Genomic DNA, 20,080 nt, shown 5'->3' with positions numbered 1-20,080 from the left:
ATGTTGTACATTACATCCCTAATACTTATTTATAACTGGCAGTTTGTATTTTCTGACTCCATCCAATTCCCTACCCCTCACTCCTCACCTCTGGTAACCACAAATTTGATGTCTTTCTATGAGTTTGTCTGGCTGTGACTATATCCAAACTGAGGAATGAAGACCATGTACTCTTGAGGGGTCAATAATGAGCCTTTTCTCTCCTAAAAGAAGGTAGGGGTTCAAGGCTCTAAATATCTTGGTGATTTAAAGTCTTTTCTAGATGAAGTAATGGTTTGATAAACCTGCCAAACTTAATACACTTCTGATCCATTTGTTTCTGTTACCTGAAATTATTTTCTGGACACAAATGTCAAGTATATTTTACTTCCCTACTTTCTGACCCCTCGACTCTCTCATTCTCTTACCAGCCTGAATAAACACAAGCAGCTATCTGGAAAAAAAAATAAAAAATAAAAGATGGGAGGACTATTAAAATGGTATTTTCCCCGGGTTACTTTATTAAATCAAGATTATTTTACTGGGCTTCCCTGGTGGCGCAGTGGTTGAGAGTCCCCCTGCCGATGCAGGGGACACAGGTTCGTGCCCCGGCCCGGGAAGATCCCACATGCCGCGGAGCGGCTGGGCCCGTGAGCCATGGCCGCTGAGCCTGCACGTCCAGAGCCTGTGCTCCGCAACGGGAGAGGCCACAACAGTGAGAGGCCCGTGTACCGCCGAAAGAAAACAAAAACAAAAACAAAAAACAAAACAAAAAAAAATATTATTTTACTGGCCCTTTTTCCATAAAACTTCTATAAAATTCTATTTCAGAAACATTCTTCCTCATTCTTGGGAAGCCTTGAATTTCTAGAGTATCCTTCTCATATCTTCAAAAAAATCTGCCAATGGCTTCAAACACATACTACTATCTTCCCTAGTACTCTAAGTCTTATAAGCATGAAATCTGCAGGTGGCTTTCATATTTGCAGTCTCTTACGTCTGTTGCCTTGCTGCTCTTCTTGTGGTTGTTACCTTGCTGCTTGCAACATGAGAAATAATGCTTTGAGATATAATTTAAGTTTTTAATAGTACAGCATCCCACCTCTGTATCAATTTATTTACTGATCAGAATAGACTAGACTTTCCTATGATAATAAATTGCCAAGTCCCAGTGTCTTAATTCATTAAAGTTTTATCTATTGACCACCCCTTGTTGACCAAGTATTGACCACCTCATTAGAGAGCTGCTCTCTCTTTAATGATGATTTTGTGGCTTCCTCCTTTTTATAGCTGTGCCATCAAATGCAGTGATTCCAAGGAACCATGGAAAGAGAAAAGGACCAGAAGTAGCATATATTTAATTTCCCAGAAACTAGTTGCATGGCTTCCAAACTGACTTTAGGGGAGGCTTGGGAATATGATTTTCCTGCATTCCCAAGAGGAGAATATTGTGATGAATTATCTGCCATACCTTACTGTTAACAGTTAATTAGCATTAGATGATCAAAATAATTTTTGTTCCCTTTTCTGCTTTAACCTAAGGAAAAAAAAAATCCTGTGTGATTTTCTAAACTCTCTGGTAGTCACTATTCATCCATATATATGAGTTTCCTATTATTGAAGTAAATTACTGAAACATATCAATATCCCTAGACTAACTGCCCATACCCCTAACTCAACATTCTTTTAAATGTGTGTTTTTTGTCTTTTTTAATGTAATACTTCACTCTTTATTTTTTTTTGAATTTTTTATTTTTTTATACAGCAGGTTCTTATTAGTCATCCATTTTATACACATCAGTGTATACATGTCAATCCCAATCTCCCAATTCATCCCACCACCACCCCTGACCCCCACCACTTTCCCCCCTTGGTGTCCATAACTTTGTTCTCTACATCTGTGTCTCAATTTCTGTCCTGCAAACCGGTTCATCTGTACCACTTTTCTAGGTTCCACATACATGCGTTAATATACGATATTTGTTTTCCTCTTTCTGACTTACTTCACTCTGTATGACAGTCTCTAGATCCATCCACGTCTCAACATATGACACAATTTCGTTCCTTTTTATGGCTGAGTAATATTCCATTGTATATATGTACCACATCTTTATCCATTCATCTGTCGATGGGCATTTAGGTTGCTTCCATGACCTGGCTATGGTAAATAGTGCTGCAATGAACATTGGAGGGTATGTGTTTTTGAATTATGGTTTTCTCTGGGTATATGCCCCGTAGTGGGATTGCTGGATCATATGGTAATTCTATTTTAGTTTTTTAAGGAACCTCCATACTATTCTCCATAGAGGCTGTATCAATTTACATTCCCACCAACAGTGCAAGAGGGTTCCCTTTTCTCCACACCCTCTCCAGCATTTGTTGCTTGTAGATTTTCTGATGAGGCCCTTTCTAACTGGTGTGAGGTGATATTTCATTGTAGTTTTGATTTGGATTTCTCTAATAATTAGTGATATGAGCAATTTTCATATGCTTCTTGGCAATCTGTATGTCTTCTTTGGAGAAATGTCTATTTAGGTATTCTGCCCATTTTTGGATCGGGTTGTTTCTTTAATATTGAGCTGCATGAGCTGTTTATATATTTTGGAGATTAATCCTTTGTCCACTGATTCATTTGCAAATATATTCTCCCAATTTGAGGGTTGTCTTTTCACCTTGTTTATGGTTTCCTTTGCTGTGCAAAAGCTTTGAAGTTTCATTAGGTCCCATTTGTTTTTTTTTTGTTTTTATTTCCATTACTATAGGAGGTGGATCAAAAAAGATCTTGCTGTGATTTATGTCAAAGAGTGTTCTTCCTGTTTTCCTCTGAGAGTTTTATAGTCTCTGGTCTTACATTTAGGTCTCTAATCCATTTTGAGTTTATTTTTGTGTATGGTATTAGACAGTGGTCTAATTTCATTCTTTTATATGTAGCTGTCCAGTTTTCCCAGCACCACATATTGAAGAGACTGTCTTTTCTCCATTGTATATCCTTGCCTCCTTTGTTATAGATTAGTTGATCATAGGTGGGTGGGTTTATCTCTGGGATTTCTATCTTGTTCCATTCACTTATATTTCTGTTTTTGTGCCAGCACCATATTGTCTTGATTATTGTAGCTTCGTAGTATACTCTGAAGTCAGGGAGTCTGATTCCTCCAGCTCAGTTTTTTGCCCTCAAGACTGCTTTGGCTATTCGGGGTCTTTTGTGTCTCCATACAAATTTTAAGACTTTTTGTTCTAGTTCCATAAAAATTGCCATTGGTAATTTGACAGGGATTGCATTGAATCTGTAGATTGATTTGGTTAGTATAGTCATTTTCACAATATTGATTCTTCCAATCCAAGAACATGGTATATCTCTCCATCTGTTGGTATCATCTTTAATTTCTTTCATCAGTATCTTATAGTTTTCTGCATACAGGTCTTTTGTCTCCCTAGGTAGGTTTATTCCTAGGTATTTTATTCTTTTTGTTGGAATGGTAAATGGGAGTGTTTCCTTAATTTCTCTTTAAGGTTTTTCATCATTAGTGTATAGGAATACAAAAGATTTCTGTGCATTAATTTTGTATCCTGCTACTTTACCAAATTCATTGATTAGTTCTAGTAGTTTTCTGGTGGCATCTTTAGGATTCTCTATGTATAGTACCATGTCACCTGCAAACAGTGACAGTTTTACTTCTTGTTTTCCAATTTGTATTCCTTTTATTTCTTTTTCTTCTCTGATTGCCATGGCTAGGACTTCCAAAACTATGTTGAATAATAGTGGTGAGAGTGGACATACTTGTCTTGTTCCTGATCTTAGAGGAAATGCTTTCAGTTTTTCACGATTGAGAATGATGTTTGCTGTGGGTTTGTCACATATGGTCTTTATCATGTTGAGGTAGGTTCCCTCTATGCTCACTTTCAAGAGTGTTTATAAATGGGTGATGAATTTTGTCAAAAGCTTTTTCTGCATCTATTGAGATGATCATATGGTTTTTATTCTTCAACTTGTTAATATGGTGTATCATATTGATTTGGGTATACTGAAGAATCCTTGCATCCATGGGATAAATCCCACTTGATCATGGTGTATGATCCTTTTAATGTGTTGTTGGACTCTGTTTGCTAGTATTTTGTTGAGGATTTTTGCATCTGTATTCATCAGTGATATTGGTCTATAATTTTCTTTTTTTGTAGTATCTTTGTCTGGTTTTGGTATCAGGGTGATGGTGGCCTCACAGAATGAGTTTGGGAGTGTTCCTTCCTCTGCACTTTTTTGGAAGAGTTTGAGAAGGATGGGTGTTAACTCTTCTCTAAATGTTTGATAGAATTCACCTGTGAAGCCATCTGGTCCTGGACTTTTGTTTGTTGGAAGATTTTTAATCACAATTTCAATTTCATTACTTGTGATTGGTCTGTTCATATTTTCTATTTCTTCCTGGCTCAGTCTGGAGAGGTTATACCTTTCTAAGAATTTGTCCATTTCTTCCAGGTTGTCCATTTTATTGGCATAGAGTTCCTTGTAGTAGTCCCTTAGGATGCTTTGTATTTCTGCAGTATCTGTTGTAACTTCTCCTTTTTCATTTCTAATTTTATTGATTTGAGTCTTCTCTCTCTGTTTCTTGAGGAGACTGGCTAATGGTTTATCAATTTTGTTTATCTTCTCAAAGAACCAGCTTTTATTTTATTGATCTTGGCTATTGTTTTCTTTGTTTCTATTTCATTTATTTCTGCTGTGATCTTTATGATTTTTTTCCTTCTGCTAACTTTGGGTTTTGTTTGTTCTTCTTTTCCTTTAGGTGTAAGGTTAGATTGTTCATTTGAGATTTTTCTTGTTTCTTGAGGTGGGCTTGCATAGCTATAAACTTCCCTCTTAGAACTGCTTTTGCTGCATCCCATCGGTATTGGATCGTCGTGTTTTCATTGTCATTTGTCTCTAGGTATATTTTGATCTCCTCTCTGATTTCTTCAGTGATCTCTTGGTTATTTAGTAACATATTGTTTAGCCTCCATGTGTTTGTATTTTTTACGTTTTTTTCCCTGTAATTGATTTCTAATCTCATAGCTTTGTGGTCAGAAAAGATGCTTGATATGATTTCAATTTTCTTAAATTTACTGAGGCTTGATTTGTGACCCAAGATGTGATCTATCCTGGAGAATGTTCCCTGCACACTTGAGAAGAAAGTGTAATCTGCTGTTTTTGGATGGAATGTCCTATAAATATCAATTAAATCTCTCTGATTTATTGTGTGATTTAAAGCTTGTGTTTCCTTATTAATTTTCTGTTTGGATGATCTGTCCATTGGTGTAAGTGAGGTGTTAAAGACCCCAGTATTATTGTGTCACTGTCGATTTCCTCTTTTATAGCTGTTAGCAATTGCCTTATGTATTGAGGTGCTCCTGTGTTGGGTTCATATATATTTATAATTGTTATATCTTCTTCTTGGATAGATCCCTTGATCATTATGTAGTGTCCTTCCTTGTCTCTTGTAATAGTCTTTGTTTTAAAGTCTATTTTATCTGATATGAGTATTGCTACTCCAGCTTTCTTTTCATTTCCATTTGCATGTAATATCTTTTTCCATTCCCTCACTTTCAGTCTGTATGTATCCCTAGGTCTGAAGTGGGTCTCTGTAGACAGCATATATATGGGTCTTGTTTTTGTATCCATTCAGCAAGCCTGTGTCTTTTGGTTGGAGCATTTAATCCATTGATTTTTAAGGTAATTATCGATATGTGCATTCCTATTACCATTTTCTTAATGGGCTTTGGGTTTGTTTTTGTAGGTCCTTTTCTTCTCTTGTGTTTCCCACTTAGAGAAGTTCCTTTAGCATTTGTTGTAGAGCTGATTTGGTGGTGCTGAATTCTCTTAGCTTTTGCTTGTCTGTAAAGCTTTTGATTTCTCCATTGAATCTGAATGAGATCCTTGCCAGGTAGAGTAATCTTGGTTGTAGGTTCTCCCCTTTCATCCCTTTAAATATACCATGCCACTCCCTTCTGGCTTATAGAGTTTCTGCTGAGAAATCAGCTGTTACCCTTATGGGAGTCCCTTTGTATATTATTTGTCATTTTTCCCTTGCTGCTTTCAATAATTCTTTGTCTTTAATTTTTGCCAACTTGATTACTATGTGTCTCGGCGTTTCTCCTTGCGTTTATCCTGTATGGGACTCTCTGTGCTTCCTGGACTTGGGTGGCTATTTCCTTTCCCATGTTAGGGAAATTTTCAACTATAATCTCTTCAAATATTTTCTCAGGTCCTTTCTCTCTTCTCCTTCTGGGACCCCTATAATGCGAATGTTGTTGCATTTAATGTTGTCCCAGAGATCTCTTAGGCTGTCTTCATTTCTTTTCATTCACTTTTCTTTATTCTGTTCTGCAGCCATGAATTCTACCATTCTATCTTCCATGTCACTTATCCGTTCTTCTGCCTCAGTTATTCTGCTATTGATTCCTTCTAGTGTAGTTTTCATTTCAATTATTGTATTGTTCATCTCTGTTTGTTTATTCTTTAATTCTTCTAGGTCTTTGTTAAACATTTCTTGCATCTTCTCCATCTTTGCCTCCATTCTTTTTCCAAGGTCCTGGATCATCTTCACTATAATTATTCTGACTTCTTTTTCTGGAAGGTTGCGTATCTCCACTTCATTTAGTTGTTTTTCTGGGGTTTTATCTTGTTCCTTCATCTGGTACCTAGCCCTCTGCCTTTTCATCTTGTTTATATTTCTGTGAATGCAGTTTTTGTTCCACAGGCTGCAGGATTGTAGTTCTTCTTGCTTCTGCTGTCTGCCCTCTGGTGGATGAGGCTATCTAAGAGGCTTGTGCAGCTTTCCTGATGGGAGGGACTGGTGGTGGGTAGAGCTGGCTGTTGCTCTGGTGGGCAGAGCTCAGTAAAACTTTAATCCACTTGCCTGCTGATGGGCAGGGCTGGGTTCCCTCCCTGTTGGTGACCCAACACTGGAGCCTACTCAGGCTCTTTGGTGGGCCTAATGGCAGACTCTGGGAGGGCTAACGCCAAGGAGTACTTCCCAGAACTTCTGCTGCCAGTGTCCTTGTCCTCACAGTGAGACAGAGCCACCCCCACCTCTGCAGGAGACCCCCCAGCACTAGCAGGTAGATCTGGTTCAGTCTCTATGGGGTCACTGCTCCTTCCCCTGGGTCCCGATGCACACACTACTTTGTTTGTGCCCTCCAAGAGTGGAGTCTCTGTTTCCCCCAGTCCTGTTGAAATCCTGCAATCGAATCCCGCTAACCTTCAAAGTCTGATTCTGTAGGAATTCCTCCTCCCGTTGCCAGACCCCCAGGTTGGGAAGCCTGAATGGGGCTCACAACCTTCACTCCAGTGGGTGGACTTCTGTGGTATAAGCGTTCTCCAGTTTGTGAGTCACCCACCCAGCAGTTATGGGATTTGATTTTATTGTGCTTGCGCTCATCCTACCGTCTCATTGTGGCTTCTCCTTTGTCTTTGGATGTGGGGTATCTTTGTCGGTGAGTTCCAGTGTCTTCCTGTTGATGACTGTTCGGCAGTTAGTTGTGATTCCAGTGTTCTCTCATGAGGGAGTGAGAGCATGTCCTTCTACTCTGCCATCTTGAACCAACCTTCCTGTGTGTGAGTTTTTATATTTCCCTACTTTCTTTCCCTTGGTAAGTCATTCACATCCCTGTTTCTACCTTCTACTGCTGTTGGAAGAGTAGGCAGGATCAGTTCATGGATTTCACATCAAGAAGAATGCATATTGTAGAAAATACATATGAAATATAAGGTAAAACAAAAAATGAAGATAAGAATTACATCATTTATTTATCTATTTAGTCAAGTTTACACAGTTTTTACCTCCATTGTGACAAGTTACAGGTGTAACTGTATTATTCTGCTGTTCATCCATAACAAAAGCCACAGAATTTATCCAATTTTACTCTTACCAGATATTTTCAAAAGCATTTGTATAGGTCATAGGGGCCCAATGCAGTGATATTCTGTCTTTAAAACTTGACCCAGCTGGTTGAAAATGTGCATTTTCTAACTAATTAAGCCTGGCCAGTTCAGAAGTGTGGTCACTTTAATTAGATGTCTGAGATAATGACCTTCTCTTCTCATTGTTAGTTCTGAGATATTCCATTACTTGCATGACTTGTTACCTAATTTTTAAAAATCTACTACATCTGCAGGAATTGCCACTTTCCTTTTTATCTTTGAGATTCTATCTGAAGATACTCACACATAAAGAACAACAGGTAAGATTCTTTAAAGGTCAATTGCGTATGTTTCTTAAAACTTTACCTAAAATATCTTATCACTTCTCTAACAATCTTATCACATAAGGTGATGCATTAAACTTTAAAATTAGATTTATTTTTGTCATGGACTTAATGACATCTTTATGCAAACATGTACTGTCTGTTGGATGCCAAGGTGAGAGGAAAACATCATGTCCCTCTTAGAATCTAGAATATGTAGATTATTTTTGGCAAATTAAAAGCAAAATCTCCTACTGATCTCCACAGAGGTAAAAGAGAAATAAAGTAGCTTCATTATTGAATAAGCTTTAAACCAGGCTTTGATGTGAAATCATAGGCAATCTGCTACAGAGACTGTAAAGTTAGAAAGACTTTTATATAGCCAAGTTGACACAACTGTATGATCAGTACCCCGAAGATGGCTGTTCTCTTGCTCTCTGTATATCCCCTACTTGACCAGTCCCTGACTCACCTACACACTACTCACCTGACTGACCTTCTCTCTTAATCATAGAACCTAATCAGTAAATGCCTATGTACTTGCCCCCTTGGCCCTAGCTAGTGACTGTTCTAATCGTTATCATAATCTTAGCTCCACTATGATAGTTTATCAAAGGAGCAGTGAAGGGCTGGATCCTCTGCTGGTTTCCCTGGTAACTGATGAGTCAACATGAGGACAATTCCCCTATAACTGGTAATCTCCTTCTTCTTCTGGTAGGAAAGTCTGTTGCCATGTCCTGCCTGCTATCTGCAGTCCACAGTGGGGTGTTGCTCCAGGACCCTCCTTGCTTTGGACATGTAAAATCCCGTATCAGTTAAACTGTTTTTGTCCCTGTCACTGTCTCCGGGCTCATTCTTTGTTCTTGAGGCTGGGCTTGCAGACCTGTGGGTTGCAGCCCAACAGCTCTCTATTCTTTTCCATTGGTCTATAGATCTGTTTTTATGCTAATATTATGTCGCTTCAATTACTGTAGCTTTGTAATAATATACTTTGAAATCTGTTATCCCTTCTCAATATTGCTTTGACTATTTTTGTTTTGTGGTTCTGTTAGGTAGTTAGTCAGACATCAGCAGCAAGTAAGTGACAGTGGCAGAAAGACAAGAGGGGAATAATCAAATCACACCCCAGCCATCTGGGGGCCCTCCCCTCACATTAGCAGCAAGGAGGTGACAGTGGCGAAAAGACAAGAGGAGAGTAGTCAAGTTACACCCCAACCACCCGGCGACCCTCCCCTGACCCCACTCGGAACAGGTGAAACTATGGTTGGGTGGTGGGCAACTTATCCTGATAAAGAGGGAGCACAGCAACACGAGGGAACTTCCCCCGGGCTGCGCATGCCCAGACTAGACAGGCGTATAACCTACTGTAAACCCAAACTCATTATTATCATCACTGTAATAAAATCTGCATGTGGTTTTGCCCCCACCCCTGCCCCCACCGTGGGCTTTTCTTAGCGAATCAAGGGTGAGGGCATGTGCAATAATGAACTTGTTTCATAGCTCAGGACTGTCAATCAAATAATGATCCCCGGTCACTCACCCACGATTGCACCCCGCCTCCTCGCCGAACACTCCTTATAAACACCCGGAAGCCTGTACAGGAGTGCTGGTTTCACTTCGCGGAAACAGCCCTCTCTCCCTCTGAGAGCATAACTATGCTTTAATAAACTTTGCTTTGAGCTTAAGCTGGAAGTGGTAGTCTGCAATTCTTTGCTTGCTATCACAAGGGCCGAGATTGCTGGTCCGGGTCTTCCGCTGACCTCCTCTGTTGAAGCCATTTGACATAATGCACACCAAACTGGTAAGAGTTCCATATAAATTTTAGAATTTTTTTTCTACTTCTGTAAAAATTATCATTGAGATTTTGTTAGGGACTGTACTGAATCTGTAGATTACTTTGGATAGTATGACTATTTTAACTATATTAAGTCTTCTAATTATGGAACAAAGAACATCTTTCTGTTTAATTTCTTTCATAATTGTTTTGTAGTTTTCAGTGTAGGAGTCTTTCACCTCCCTGGTTAAGTTTATTTCTAAGTATTTGATTCTTTTTTTTTTTTTTTTGATGCTTTTATAAATTTGTTTTCTTCATGTATTATATGTCATCTGCAAACAGAGGTAACTTTACTTCTTCCTTTTTAATTGGATTTATTTTATTTTTCCTAATATCTCTGGCTAGAGCTTCAAGTATTATGTTGAATAGAAGTAGTGAAACTGGGCATCCCTGCCTTGTTCCTGGTATCAGAGGAAAAGTTTTCAGTTTTTCACTATTGAGTATGATGTTGGCTGTGGGTTTTTCACATATGATTTTGTTATGTTTCTTACGTTGATGTAAATTCCTTTTCTACCTAGTTTGTCGATTTTTTTTTTTTTTTTTTTTTTGGTGGTACACGGGCCTCTCACCGTTGTGGCCTCTCCCGTTGCGGAGTGCAGGCTCCGGATGCGCAGGCTCAGCGGCCATGGCTCACGGGCCCAGCCTCTCCGCGGCACGTGGGATCTTCCCAGACCAGGGCACGAACCCACGTCCCCTGCATCGGCAGGCAGACTCTCAACCACTGCGTCACCAGGGAAGCCCATTTGTTGATTTTTTATTATGAAACAGTGTTGAATTTTGTCAAATTATGTTTTTGCATCTATTGAGATTAACAAGTGATTCTTATCCTTCATTCTGTTAATGTAGTGTATCATATAAATTGAATTGCAAATATTGAAAGATTCTTGCATCCTAGGGATAAATCCCATTTGATCACAGTGATCAGCCTTTAAACATACTGTTGAATTTGGTTTGCTAATATTTTGTTGAGCATTTTTCCATTTATATTCACCAGAGATATTGGCCTATAATTTTATCTAGTCTGACTTTGGTATAAGGGTAATGCTGAACTCCACAAATGAGTTTGGAAGGGTTCCCTCTAATTCAGTTTTTTTGATGAGTTTGTGAAGGATTGGCATTAATTTTTCTTTAAACATCTGGGCCTTTCATAAAGGCATTTTGTTCATTTACTGTTGTTAAATTAGTGTTTCTGTGGGAGAATGAGGGCTGGGACTCCCTATTCCACCATCTTGTGCTCTGTAAAGATCAAAGTGAGAATGATTTTTATGCATAGTCCCCATTTTCTCATCTCCTGTTTTCTTATAACCGTTGCAATATAGGCAGCTCTGTGTCACTGCTCTACTGAAGCTACTCTTTCCCAAAGAATCAATAACATTTTAATTGAAATATAATGTTTATATCAATTTATTAATTTTCTGGACCTCTCTGATACAAATGAAAATGATGATCACTTTCACTATGAAAGTCTCAAACTTTTGTGTTTGGATTTTGGATTGGTCCTCAAGTCCTAAGTATTAAGTATCTCAGCTTCCTTGCTGAGGTTCTTCTGTATCTCCATTTTAAAATTTGGAGGTTTTATCTTTTCTCATATTCCATTTACCATCAATATCTAATGACTCTATGCACATTCAGGTCCCTTAGACACTTACATATTAATATGTCAAAAATTAAACTGCTCTGCATCCACACATCTCTTTATATTTCTCCCTCTTGTCTCTGCAGTGATGAAAGACCATGTAACTTGACTCCTAAGCTATTAATAACAAGCTAAACTATGATACCACCTACCTAGACTGATTTAACTTCCTAATTTCATGTGTATTTCTACTGGATAAATGTCCATTTCTATTTTAGCATCTTATTTTGCTTTTGCTAGATCTACAGAACTACCATTTGGTAGCAATGATTTAAAAATTGTTGCAGTGTTTTATTATTCCATATTAAGTTTTAATATTAGTTTTATTTGTTACTATTCTTAATGCAATATTTTCCAAATATTCAGGAATTTTCATATCAAACACATTATTTTAACAGAATTTTTAATTTAATAGCTTGGATTATTTATTTTAATGAGAATTTTACTAATAATTTAAGTGGTACTGATGGTGCATCTCTCCTTTATTTCTGTAAGCGCTAACTGCAAAGCCTAAGAGTTAAAGATTAATTTATTTATTTTTTCCTGACTTTGGATCACTGACATGATTCTCATGTCCAAGAAAAACAGAAAAGAAGAAAAGAAAAGAAAAAGAAAGCTAGCTAAGTTAATAGAAGTATCATGAGACTGCTCTTATCTTAAACTACTTGTGAAATATTCATTGTCCTTTTGTCCTGAGAAATCAAATAACCTCTCAGACTTTCAAAGTAAACCTTTCAAACAAATCAATCAAGTTTAAAACATTTCCAAGTAAAATAAAAATTATTCCTCTTAATCATTTTTAATAAAAATGAATGCCACCTTTATCCTCCCCCACTCACTGACCTTAGTAACCAAATATAAATGTTGAAAATCACCCATCAAAATATTCATAAATGCATAATGGGTTTGAAAACAGACAGCCTTACCAGTTGCCTATATGTGGAAGTCTGACTTTTGAAATAAAATCCTTATGATATGCCCATATGTTTTCTACTGCAAATCAGTTCTGTGTAACATAAATATGACAATATTTACTGCTTCACTGCTTGATGGCATTTCTAAAGTGGAAAATGAAGATCCAGAAATGTTTCCAAAATTTCATCCTTATTGTCTCTATACTGAAAGTAATGAACCCTAGATATCGGATTCACATAATCAATGGAAAGATGTATAGATCTTGCAAGATCAGTTTTGCGTGCAAAGGTGAGCACAATCAGGTAATGTAGACCAGAGTAAAAATGTACTCCTAAGAGAAGAATCATAACCATATGAAATCTGAATAGAAAACTATTCCCACTTCTATTTGAACCAAGTTAGGACATCACTGCAGTACAGACCAAAAGGGAAACTGCCTTTTCGGCACCTCAAAGTTATTAATATTTGAAACTATCATGAAACAACACCTATTTCAGATGTGTTCTAGATTAATAGAGATGTCAGGTGGAGAAACACTGGAAAGTTGGTTGACAGGTAACTGTGGAAATGCCTTGTGGGGACGCTACATAACCAGGGGACATGAGAGGGGAGTAGTCAGTTAACTATAGCGTTACTAACAAGGATACAAGATAATTCCCTAAAGTCTGCCAGAAAAAAAGAAAGAATGGATATAATACCAGCTATCTTATTTAATCTATCAAATAAGGGGAATAGATTAGGTATATTTTGCAGGGATAGTCATTGCTTTGTTTGTAATAGCAAAATACTGGAAAACAAAATTGTCAACAATTAAGGAGTGGTTAAGTTAATGGAGAGCTAAGGAAGAAAACATTCTCCTATGTAGTTATTAACAGAATATGTATCCTGATATAAAACTCTCTCTAATATGTATTTTCAAGTAACAAAATACAGTGGACTCTTGAACAATGCAGGGGCTAGGGGTGCTGACCCTCTCTGCAGAGTGCAAAATTTGTGCATAACGTTATAGTCAGTATTCCATATTTCAGTTTCTACATCCACTGATTCAACCAACACCCCCAGGAGGGAGTAGTACTTACTGAAAAAAATCGCATAAAAGTGACACATGCAACTCAAACCTGTGTTGTTCAAAGGTCAACTGTAAATGACAAATTTATACAAATTACAATTTCATATATTTGCAAATATATTCTCATTTATATATGCATATAAAAATAGTACCTGTAACATATATATATATATAAAATATTTTATAAGGAACAAATGAAGAGTTTACAGACACATGTCTGTGTTTGTATATATATGTATGTAATAATTTTTGAAAATAAGCCATCCACTAAAATTAGGCAAAAAACTTGAAGAGATACTCCTCAAAAGAAGATATACAGATTGCAAATAATTATATAATTATTATAACTGACATCATTATTTGGGTAAATGTGAATTAAAGCCACAATGGGTTAGCACTACGTACCCAATAGCATAACCAAAATGCGATAGGATGACAAAATAAAATGTTAACAAAAATGTGGAAGATATTCATATGTAAATAAAAGAGCTTGATATAGTCCAGATTATAGAAAATTTTAATGTTTTAAATAGTTTTATTTTCTTATTTATAAATATATATTGCTTTAGAGAAAAAGTAAAATTGAATTATAATTACCAGCTCCCAATTATATTTGACTTCCACTGTCTAAAAACAATTAAACTTTGCTTTAGGACAAATAAACCTCTACTTAGAAATATGGGGTTATCTCATTTTTAGCTATAATAAAATGGCTTTGTTTAGTTGCCTTGGGCTTTAAAAATTTCAAGAAAAATATTGTCATTCATGCTGTCCTCTTTCTTTTAAAATAATCCAAAATTGACTGAGTGTTGTGGCAATCTATTCATTATATTGGACAATAAAGCATACGGGTTAACACTTTAAAATGTCAAACACTTTTGCTTAATTGAGCTGGTTTCTTCCAAGATGTTAGTATGTAATATCAATAAAGGAAAATACAATTTTGACCTTCCAAATGGTTAAATTAACATTTAAATAAATCTATACATATTGAGACACAACTTATTTTTTGGAAACATTACTTAACAATCCATGGAAGATTATATAATGATACTGAAAGGACAAAATGAAAATAAAACAGATTATTCATTTTGTACTTCAACATTGAAATATCAATTTTGAAATTACTTTTCAACATACAATCATATTCCTTAAATGCAATAAAAGAATATTCAATAAATGTCATTTAAAAACATTCACTGAGGGCTTCCCTGGTGGCGCAGTGGTTGAGAGTCCGCCTGCCAATGCGGGGGACAAGGGTTCGTGTCCCGGACCGGGAGGATCCTGCATGCCGTGGAGCGGCTGGGCCCGTGAGCCATGGCTGCTGAGCCTGCGCATCCGGAGCCTGTGCTCCACAGCGGGAGAGACCACAACAGTGAGAGGCCCGCATACCGCAAAAAAAAAAAAAAAAAAAAAAAAAATTCACTGATATTTTAATAATAAACAGCCATATGGCATTTATTACTGCCAGTAACTATTCTAAGTACTTTAGCAATACTAATTTATTTTCTCATTACAACAACTCTTTGAGGGAGTTATTCATTATTACTACCATGTTTTAGATGTGGAAACTGACAAGTGCAAAATTTAAATAACTCATCCAACACTCACAGCTAGAAAATGATAGAACTAAATTCTACTCTTATGTCGTAGCAACACTGAATGTTCTCATATATTGAATTATAGCACAATTTTATTAAGGATCCCCAACTCTGCCAGTAATCTCTCTTTCTCTCTCTCTCTCTCTCTCATACACACACACGTGTGCACACACACACACACACACAGCATGTGTAGCATCATAGATGTATATATGTGTATGTGAGAGTGTATACTGCACATTTATTGTGTTTGTGATTCCAAGACTTCTTTCACTTTATTCAGCTACCCAATCCAAGTAATTATTCCTCTTTGTTTTTATCCTTGATCCTCCTAAACGGAGTCAATTCATTCTTGGGTATTTCTTTAGTTTTACTACCATACAAGAAATAGATGTTAATTATATAATTTTTCACTGTGTTGTCTTCCATCTCTCCTCGCTTTCCAAAAAAAAAAAAACAGGTGTAAAAGGGAGAAAGGAATACAAATGAGTTTGCGGTCATTCTATTTGAACCAATGTCTTGTTCAATACCAAAGCTACTTCTGGATTCTCAGCCACTTAAAGATACAAAATCCTTTTATTTTTGAACACAATTATAACTGAATAATCTGTTAATTATAGCAGATAATTGCTAACACTGTTATCTTTATTAATGTGAGATATTCATTATAGTATAAACCATATTACAAGAATGTTTATATCACCACTGCCTATAAAAATTCTTGACCCACTGCAGTCTTTGAATATATTTTAGTTAAATAGTTATAATTTACCAATTTTGAAAATCTTATTTTATAAAATATACTTTGTTAGCCCACAGTAATTAGTAATCCAAGAAGAGTGAAAACTTAATCCAAAGACTTCTGAAATAAGGTCATTGAACATTATCCCTATAACAAGTTTGTTGGTTCACATTAATATGTTTGTGCAGAATAGGTATAAGATGTATGTTTTTTTCCTATTTTTTAAAAATTTAAAAACTGAAGTACAGTCAATATATTTTTAAAAATTCTTTGACATGCATCTTTTTTCTGTCCCTGAGGATTTGCATATGGATTTTTTGGTGGGAAGAGTATAGAAAAAAATTGCAGTATCTACTGTCTAAGTCACAGAGAGAAAATGAATACTCTCCACTCTCCAAATATTCTCTGTGGTTCCTGGATAGAATCTTCTTCCTCTCCCCACTGAGATGCTGTTTATGTCTGTGGAAATGGTATTATTGCTCTGACTCTTTTCAACACCACATTTATCCAAGCAAATATGCACATATTGGATCAAAACATATGAAGAGTTTCAAAATCACTATAAATAACTTAGATCCTTCTCTGCTCAGTAGTATAAACAGTTGATACTCATCATCTTTTGTCATATAGATTACTTATAATTTAGACAAATAAAAACAGAAAAATACTTGTACAGCATTAGTCATATTATAAAATCAGTCATTAATAAAATATCTTTATTAGGAAACATTTGAAAATTCAAAGAAATAGTTTTGCTAAACATAATCCTTTTGATTTTAATATGAGAAAAGTAAACTCATATTTTATTCCCTAGTTAAAGCTGGTCCTGGAGTAGGATAATTTAGAGTTAAGTAGAAACTGCAGGAAAACTTGAACATTATATATTTTACTGATTTAGTTAGGTTCACATTATTTTCTTAATAAACTAATTATTTGTACCTTTTGCTATATAGTAATTAAATGCCCTTTAAATGTCTCCCCAATTAGTCAATTACATGTATAACTAAACTTTAATTTTTGCAAAGGCATAATTGAATAAATATGAAGTACTAATAGATTCTCAATATGGACACATTTGAATATAATTTCTAATATTTTTTTATATATTTTCTTAGAAATAATTTATATTTTTAAGTGAAATGGGCACATTAATTTATATGACTCTAGTCATTATTTAGTTTTTACATGCCAGAGGTTTGATTCCAGAAACTAATAGAGGTATTGATTTTGTAAATGTCTACTTGAATACTTGAATATTTCATTCCCAAAGACTATATTGTACAAGAACTAGTTACCTAAAACATATCATGATATGTGTTATGTACTCTGGTCTCTAAACCATGGCACATATATTGAGAACTGTGCAAGAAAGTCTACTACAGAAGAAATTACAAACAAGAATCTGGCAAGCAGTTTCTTATTTTACACAGAGTGATTTAACATTTACCTAAGTAGATTTGTGTGAGTCATGATGATGAGATTCTTGAGAGAAGAAGGTGTCGTTTACAAGTGTTGAAAAAATGTAATGGAATTCAATTTACTGTATTCTTTGAAGTGTGAGATTTTTATTGTATATTTTACAAGCAAAATATCTATACTTTGATAACTTTGCAAATAATTTGACTTTTCTTTCTTGTCTTTAATTCTACGGAATAAGTGTTTGATGAAGCACAGCATTCATCATTAAGAGGCAAGTTTACCCTACTTATCTTCCATTCTGTGTATTTTTAAGTCATAGGAAAAGGCAGTGTGTTACATGGATTGGAAAGGTTAGTAAATGGAATTACTTTATAAGTATGGTCAAGGGTATTATTTTGGAATGTCAAAAATGGTGTATTTTATAATCTCAGAATTTTAGTTGAAAGCTGAAGACAATGGGAGATGACTGCACCCTGTTTCTAATGACTATAAAAGATATTTTCATCGACAGCAAAACCTGTCTGACATTGTTAACCCCTAAATAAGTCTACATGACAGAATAATAGAAATTTCAAAGATATGTTCATGAAGGAAGGATTTGTAGCAGTAACACATACCTCCTCAAATGCACAAGTCTCTTCCCCATTAAACTAAACGAGGAATGGGGAAGAAAATTACAGAAACTGGGGTTGACCCAAAGAGAGGGAAGCTGGCATTTTACTCTCCAGAATAACTGCTAGCTTGTAATTTCTTGGAAGTTGCTGTTTCTTAATACTGCAATGGAAACTTGGATAGTATTTTTCCTGTTTGTTGATTAGTTGGTATTGTTTGCTCATGAGCTGCCTTGACTGCTTTTTATAACAGGAGATATTATAAAAAGAGAAAAATAACAAATGTTTGTTTGGAGTGGTTCTAATGTACTAATCATAAAAGGCAGCTACTTAAGAGATTCTGTAAAATTCCCATCCAGGCAGACTTTTAAGACTAAGTACCAAGCCATTTGAGTTTTATGAGTTAGACCACTAAATTACTAAAAATCTTCTGAGGTTCCATCTTAAATGTGGTTAGAATAGGGTTGGGGGGGAGGAAAAGCATCTTTTAAGACCTGTAGCGTTTCTTCTAGCTTCAGGAACATTTGAGGTTTTAATCTTTGGTGGAATCCTTCTTGCTACACTAATTTAAGGAGATACTAAGATTAGTGTACTGTTTCTAACATAAATCAGAATTCCACTCTGCACACTATGTATGTAATCCAGCACCTAGATATTCAGTTATCTGTAACTAACAAGTGCAAGTTATTGAAAGTAAGTTGAAATTGGTTAAATTCAGTTGGACCAGGCAATGGAAGTCATGAAAGCAGAAGGAACATTCAGAATGATAGCTTCCCAGAGTTGAGGTAATCCTCCTTTGGCTACATACATCCCATGGTAGAAGCCTATGTCTCCCACCAGGCTGCCATTAAGCATGCTATATTCCTGTACTCTTTAGCTATACAAATTTGGTTCTCAGTAAATCCTATTTTTTCTCATAAGTTTGGCCATGAATTGAAATCCAAGACCACTGCTGCTGCTCCAACAGTTAGCAAAACATCTATTCACTGTACCACCAGTTCTACCCTTGACTGCTTTCATGGTATTCCCAATACAACACTCCAACTGATTTTTTTTTTTTTTTTTGCGGTACGCGGGCCTCTCACTGTTGTGGCCTCTCCCGTTGTGGAGCACAGGCTCCGGCCATGGCTCACGGGCCCAGCCGCTCTGTGGCATGTGGGATCTTCCCGGACCGGGGCACGAACCCGTGTCCCCTGCATCGGCAGGCGGACTCTCAACCACTGCGCCACCAGGGAAGCCCTCCAACTGGTCTTTTAAAGTACATTGTCATGCACTCCTCAGCTCAAAGTTCTCCAGTTTTCTGGAGAACAAAAAGGAAAAAAAACCCAACACTTCGATAATTGCCAGAAACCATCTGCCCTTCTTTCTTTCTTTCTTACTTCTTTTCCTGCTACTCTTTGTCTCACTTACTCCAAGTGAGTCACATGGGCCTCAGCACTCTTCCTAGAACATACCTCACTCACTCCTGCCTCAAGGGCTTTGCTCTTGCTTATCCTTTTGCCTGATTCAGACACATAATTTTCTTCTTCATATTTTTCCAACTTCTGCATGGAAGTCACCTTTCAGTGAAGATGTCCCTATCCTTCCCATTTAAAATTGAACCGCTTCCCATAGTACTTCCTTTTATTACACATTAAATTTTCTAAATTAACTTACTATATAATTTATTATTTTATTATCTGTTTTTCTCACTTGCTAATAGGTAACCTCCATGTGGTCATGTATTGTGGAAATATCCACTGTTCCTAAAAAAATGGCTGGTAGCAGGTATTAATAAATAATATATAAATTTCCCTTTTATATGTAAAGTATTTCAACTAACTTATGGAGTAGTCTGAGTCTTTAATTACAATTTATAACAGTTGTATATGAGTAAGAAGTATATCGTGTATAATACCACTGATTTTATTTTTGGCAATAACACTTCATGCCCTATAAACAATTGTGGAATTAACAACTTACATCTAATGGGGACTTTCCAGTGAAGAAATAGTTCCACATTATTTATTTATTTTATGATAAAATAACTGGAATTAGGAAGAAAACCCACTAATATCACA

Source organism: Monodon monoceros, unplaced genomic scaffold, assembly GCF_005190385.1.
Source record: "Monodon monoceros isolate NGI ecotype Baffin Bay Population unplaced genomic scaffold, NGI_Narwhal_1 Super_Scaffold_12, whole genome shotgun sequence".
In the NCBI taxonomy this organism is placed as follows: Eukaryota; Metazoa; Chordata; class Mammalia; order Artiodactyla; family Monodontidae; genus Monodon; species Monodon monoceros.
The sequence above is the reverse complement of the archived record's forward strand: the minus strand, read 5'-3'. Positions refer to the sequence as shown.